Source organism: Ipomoea nil, unplaced genomic scaffold (genome assembly GCF_001879475.1).
Source record: "Ipomoea nil cultivar Tokyo-kokei standard unplaced genomic scaffold, Asagao_1.1 scaffold2928, whole genome shotgun sequence".
Taxonomy (NCBI): domain Eukaryota; kingdom Viridiplantae; phylum Streptophyta; class Magnoliopsida; order Solanales; family Convolvulaceae; genus Ipomoea; species Ipomoea nil.
This window is the reverse complement of record NW_017619356.1, coordinates 206771-212770: the sequence shown is the minus strand read 5'-3', so window position 1 is coordinate 212770 and position 6000 is coordinate 206771. Positions and strand designations below refer to the sequence as shown.

Here is a 6000-nt window from a genome sequence, read left to right as displayed (position 1 = left end):
ACAATTATGATGCGGATAAATCACTAAGAATCATGCTAGAGGAGTTAGAAGAAATGCGTGTGAGCTATGCTAAGTGATCTTAAGTTCAAATCTCAAGTGAAGCATTTTTAACTTGCTTGGGAGACTAGCTTGGACCGTATGGGAGACTAACCTCCACCGTATGAGAGACTAGCCCAAACCGTATGGGAGACTAGCTCGAGTGTATTGGACCGTATGGGAGACTAGCTCGAGTGTATTGGAGACTAGCTAAAGCTTGGACGCTAGCTTGGAGACTAACTGAGAGACTAGCTAACATGGAGACTCCAATATGGAGACTAAGTAAGGTGAATGCACAAGTCTCACAAGAACCATGCACCAGATGAAGAAACACACCAAGTATGATGGACCAAGCCTAAAATCGAAACAGAGCATCTCATTATGAACAAACTGTGAAGTTTTTACAGAGGTTCCAGTATACTATTTTACAAGGATCATGAAGGAGAAAATATCTGATATATTTTCATCTGAACATCAAGTTTTTACGGTGGAACCGGAGACGCTCGAAGAAGGCTGATTCGCGGAGAAATTATTTTATACTCAAGCAAGAATCAACAGATAAATTATTTGATCAACTTGACATGTCAGAGCATTTATGAAGGACAAGAAATATCAAGCTTGCCGCGCCGAACTTATTCAAATTTTGGAGGCTACAAAATTTAAGACACGACAACGGGCAAATTATTCAAATCATCTGACAAAAGGAGAAAAGGCATCTACCTAATATTTCAGATCAAGTTGACAATATCTTTTGATCAACTACAATTCAAAATGGACGATCGAGATCGAAAGTTGATCAACGGGCAAATAGCTTTCACTAGCTATAATTGTCCAAGCAGACTTGAAGACAAAAAGAACCCCAGAGCGATTGAGCAGTTCAACAACTTGAACAACGGCTAAGACATACAAGCAAAAGATATAATCTAATTTTTCAATTAGCCGAAAAAGGGGGAAACAGAGCTTCATAGAATTACATTCAAGTCTGAGTGAGAGAAAAATTTTATCTCTTCGTAGACTTCCCTACTGAGGTGTAGAAAGAGGGCGGAGTAACTAGAGAGAGTGAAAAACTCTGGTTGAGTGTAGCTTTGTGCGTAGCACTCGTTGTAAAGGGCAGAGTAACAAGAGAAGCTTGTGAAAACCCTGTGAGGACGTAGCTTTGTGCGTAGTTCTCGTGGTGTAGGAGTACATCTTGGTGCGAAGTACTCGGGAAGGCGGAGTAACAAGAGGAGCTTGCGAAAAACCTTGGAGGAGTGTAGCTTTGTGCGAAGCACTCGGAGAAGTGTCGGTGGACACTTATTCAATATTGTAACTGGGTGATCGAAGAATAGTGAATTTCCTCCTTGAAGTGAAAGGAGAAGAGTGGACTAGGAGGATTACACCACCTCTGAACCACTATAAATCTCTCTCTCTCTATTTACTTACTGCTCATATATATTTTGTGCATGCTTATTCTAACTGCGAACTAACCCGATTACGATTTATCGCATATCTTTATCTGTCTGGGTTTGATAGTTCCCACGTTTGCATGCAAGCCAAAATTTACGTACATCATCCTTGAACCATATCAAGTGTTTCTAACGTGTTGCATGTTTAGAATCTCTCTTTGAACACCGCACTAATTGAGCATAACACTTTACCGCTACTTATTCCACTGCACACTCTAAGTTGTTTATCTTGTTGATGCTTGTTACTTAGAGTTGAAATTACCAAAGTGTTATTTGCCTTGTGTGTTTTCGAAGAAAGTTTGAAAAGTTAGAGAAGTCTATTCACCCCCCCCCCCCCGCCTCTAGACTTCTCACCACCCTTTCGGGACCAACAAGTGGTATCAGAGCAGTTGTCTATTTGAGTCAATTTTGACTGCTAGATAGATCTTAAAATCTTCAAGATGAAGAGAGATATAGCTCTGGCTCAAAATTTGCTTTTCTCACTTGATAAATTTGACGATTGGAAAATACGTATGCAGGTGCACTTATTTGCTTTAAATGATGAAATGTGGGAAGTCATCACCACTGGTCCTATCCAAATCATGGAAGCTAATACTACTACCCCACGAGATCCAAATGCTCCACGATATATTCCAAAGCCAAAAATGGAGTGGACAAAGGAAGATAGAGGACGAAATAACTTGGACAATATTGCCAAGGATATTTTGTTCAAAACGGTCGATGACACAATATTCCCAAAGATTCGAAAATGCACCACAGCAAAAGAAATATGGGATACTCTCATTAGTATCGGTGAAGGCGATGAACAAGAAAAAGACAACAAACTAACCATTGCCATGAAGAGATTCGAAGATTTCAAAATGCTACCGAACGAAAGCATCACCGACATGGAAGCTCGATTGATCAAAATCCTTGGAGAAATCACGATTCTGGGAAAGACCATTACCCAGAAAGAAATATCGCTCAAAGTGTTACGCGGATTACTTACAAATTGGGATATGAAGGTGACCGCAATGCGCGATCATAAAGATCTAAGGACATTATCTACGGATAAACTCTTTAGTGATCTTAAGACGTATGTGTTCGAAATGAAGACACGAGTCGAGGAAGAACGTGATGAACGAACATCCGCATTGATGGCCGAACAACCTTCTTCATCAAGGTCAGTAGTAAATAATGATTTTTTATCTGACGAACAATTTTCTTTATTTGTTAGGAAATTCAAGAAGTTCATGAGAAAGAACAAAGGATCACCACAAGGAAATTTCATTCGAGAAAATAGAAGATCAAGAAGGGAACCGGTCGAAGATAACACAAACGTGTGTTACAATTGTAGAAAGCCTGGACATTTTATGGCCGAATGTCCGCACCCCAAGGCGGACAAAAATTCGAATACTTCTCCACAAGTGGAATACAAATCCAAAGAGAAGAAATTCAAAAAGGGCAAATGGAAGGCACTAATAAGTGATCCGTTAGAGGCAAGTGAATCCGAAGAATCATCTAGTGACGAGAGTGATTCATCACAAGAAGATACGGCGCTACTATGTCTAGTGGGCAAAACATCCAAACATGAGGAATGCTACATAGCGCGTGAAACTGACGAAGAGGTATCTTCTAGCTCTTTTAGTTCCGTTGACACTTCTTTCCAGACTCAAGAATCATTTCAAAGTCTTATAGAAGATTGTCAAAAAGTCATGCCCACTCACAATCAAATCAAAGAGCGCAATAATACGTTAATTCTTGAAAAGGAAGAAGTGTCACAAAAATTGCAAAATGCTCTAAATGAAATGAGTAATTTGAAAGCCGAAAATATTCGACTACAAGAAGAGTGCAAAGCTAGAGAGGTTCGAGAACATAACCTTCGGGAAGTAATCGCATCATTTACAAATTCATCCAAAATAATGGATAAAATGGTAAACATGCAGAAACCCGCTGGAGATAAAGCCGGACTAGGCTACGATCTATCATGTTCTCAAACCCCTGTGAAACTGACTAATTCTACTACTACTTTAATTAATAAAGTTCCAGTGGTAAAATTTGTGAAAAGTCAGTATAGCACAATGAGACAAGGAGTTGGTAATCAAATAAATTCCCAATAAAATGTTTCAAGGCCGAATCCAAAAATTAATATCTCGGATAGGCAACAAAATTTTAAGAGGCAAAAATTTGTATCTCCAAAGAGAGCCAACGAGTCTAGTGCAACAAAACCTCATAGGAATATGGGAAGAATTCCGAGAATTGGGGCTGGGAGATTATATCCCTCAGAACAAGATTGGTCGCTTGATGACAAACCATGGATCAAGTCCAGATTTGCTCAACAATTTCAAGGATTGGCAAGGGGTCAACAACGGATAGATTGAGCATCAAGAACTCTAACCTCAATCCAACAACCAAGAACTCAACAACTAACTCCAAACACCAACTAACACACTAGCTAAGCCACAAGGCAACAAGCAAAACAAGCAAGCACACAAAGCACACAACAACCTAGGAAAACGAGATACCTTCCACAAACAACTCAGGGTATCGCTCTCGCATCGATGCCTCCAGCTCCCAAGTAGCTTCTTCAACCCCATGATGAGACCACCAAACCTTTATCATCTTAACAGATTTCCTACGAGTGTCCCGAGTCTTGAAGTCCAAAATTCTGAGCGGCCTTTCTTCGTAAGACAAATCGTCATCTAACGGTATCACTTTTGGTGGTAAAACATGAGCCGGATCGTGAACATATTTCTTGAGCTGCGATACATGAAACACATTAAGCACTCTATCCAACTCCAAAGGCAACGCCAAACGGTAAGCCAAATTCCCAATCCTCTCCAAGATTTCATACGGGCCTATAAACCTAGGGTTTAACTTCCCTTTCTTCCCAAACCGCATTACTCCCCGGGTGGGAGATACCTTCAACCAAACCTTATCCCCAACCGAAAACTCCACCTGTCTTCTAGCCAAGTCAGCATAAGACTTTTGGCGATTCTGAGCCACTTTCATCCTTTCCTGAATTCATTTAACTTTCTCGGATGTGTCCAACAAGTATTGTGGTCCCAACACTATCGGATTAACGAGATCCTCCCAACAAAGCGGACTATGACACTTCTGTCCATAGAGAGCTTCATAAGGTGCCATGCGGATACTCGAATGATAACTGTTGTTGTAAGAAAACTCGATCAAATCCAGATGGTCCTCCCAAGACCCTTGAAAATCCAACATACAAGCTCTCAACAAATCCTCGATAGACTGTATAGTCCTTTCTGTTTGTCCATCGGTGGCTGGGTGGAAAGCTGTACTGAGACTTAGCTTAGTTCCAAGAGCTGCTTGCAAAGATTTCCAAAATTGAGACAAGAACCTTGAATCTCTATCGGAGACAATATCCCTCGGAACTCTATGATACTTTACCACTTGGTTGACATAGGCTTGAGCCAACTGTGTCATTGTCCAGGTCTCCTTCATAGCAATAAGACGGGCAGTCTTGGTCAAACGATCAACTATCACCCAGATTTTGTCCTTAATCGAACGGGTCGTCGGTAATCCTCCCACGAAATCCATAGATATAGAATCCCATTTCCCTTGTGGAATTTCTGACGGTTGTACCAACCCCTTAACTTTACAACGTTCCGCTTTAACTTTCTGGCAATTAAGGCATTTCCCAACAAACTCTGCAACTTCCCTCTTCATGTTAGGCCACCAGAAGAAACCCTTCACGTCCTTGTATAACTTGTCCCCTCCGGGGTGAACCGAATAGGGTGTGTTATGACCTTCTTCCAAAATTCGTCGCTTCCACTTATCACATGACGTGGGTATGCACACACGGCTTTTGTACCTCAACACCCCATCCGCAGACAACTCAAACGGTCCCCCTTTTCCTCTAGCTAGGTCATCCCTTACCTTGGTCAAAAACATATCCTTTTGCTGCTCTTCCTTGATTTCTCCCAAAAACGTAGGTACAATCCTCAAGTTATAACAACGAACTTCTGCCTCCACATCTCCTTGATCCACCACTTCCAAGCTCATCTGTTGAAGCTCCTTACAAAGCTCATCCGCCACCACCCAAATAGAACTAGCGGTATGCTTCGATTTCCGACTTAAGGCGTCCGCCACCACATTAGCTTTTCCTTCGTGATACTGAATATCTAACTCATAGTCCTTGATGAGTTCTAACCACCTTCGTTGTCGCATATTGAGGTTCTTTTGGGTGAAGATATATTTGAGACTCTTGTGATCCGTGAATATCTTGCAACGCACCCCATATAGATAATGCCTCCAAATTTTCAAAGCAAACACCCCAGCGACCAATTCCAAATCGTGGGTAGGGTAATTCTCTTCGTGAACCTTAAGCTATCGTGAGGCGTAAGCAATCACTCTCCCGTTTTGCATCAATACACAACCTAGTCCCTTCTTGGATGCATCACTGTATACCTCAAACCCTTCCGTTCCCGATGGTAAAATCAAAACTGGTGCAAACGTGAGCCTCTCCTTCAAATCTCGAAATGTTGATTCACAAGCTTGATTCCAAACGAAA

The 6000-nt window shown here is 41.4% G+C and overlaps 1 long non-coding RNA gene across 1 annotated transcript in view; it reads right to left on the bottom strand.

The window, feature by feature from the left end:
* Positions 1-527: 527 nt before the first annotated feature.
* Positions 528-6000, bottom strand: part of LOC109162290 — a 15766-nt gene continuing 10293 nt past the window's right edge. The window contains exon 3 of the long non-coding RNA XR_002051062.1: positions 528-538. This is a non-coding gene — a long non-coding RNA (uncharacterized LOC109162290). The remainder of the gene's footprint in view (positions 539-6000) is intronic.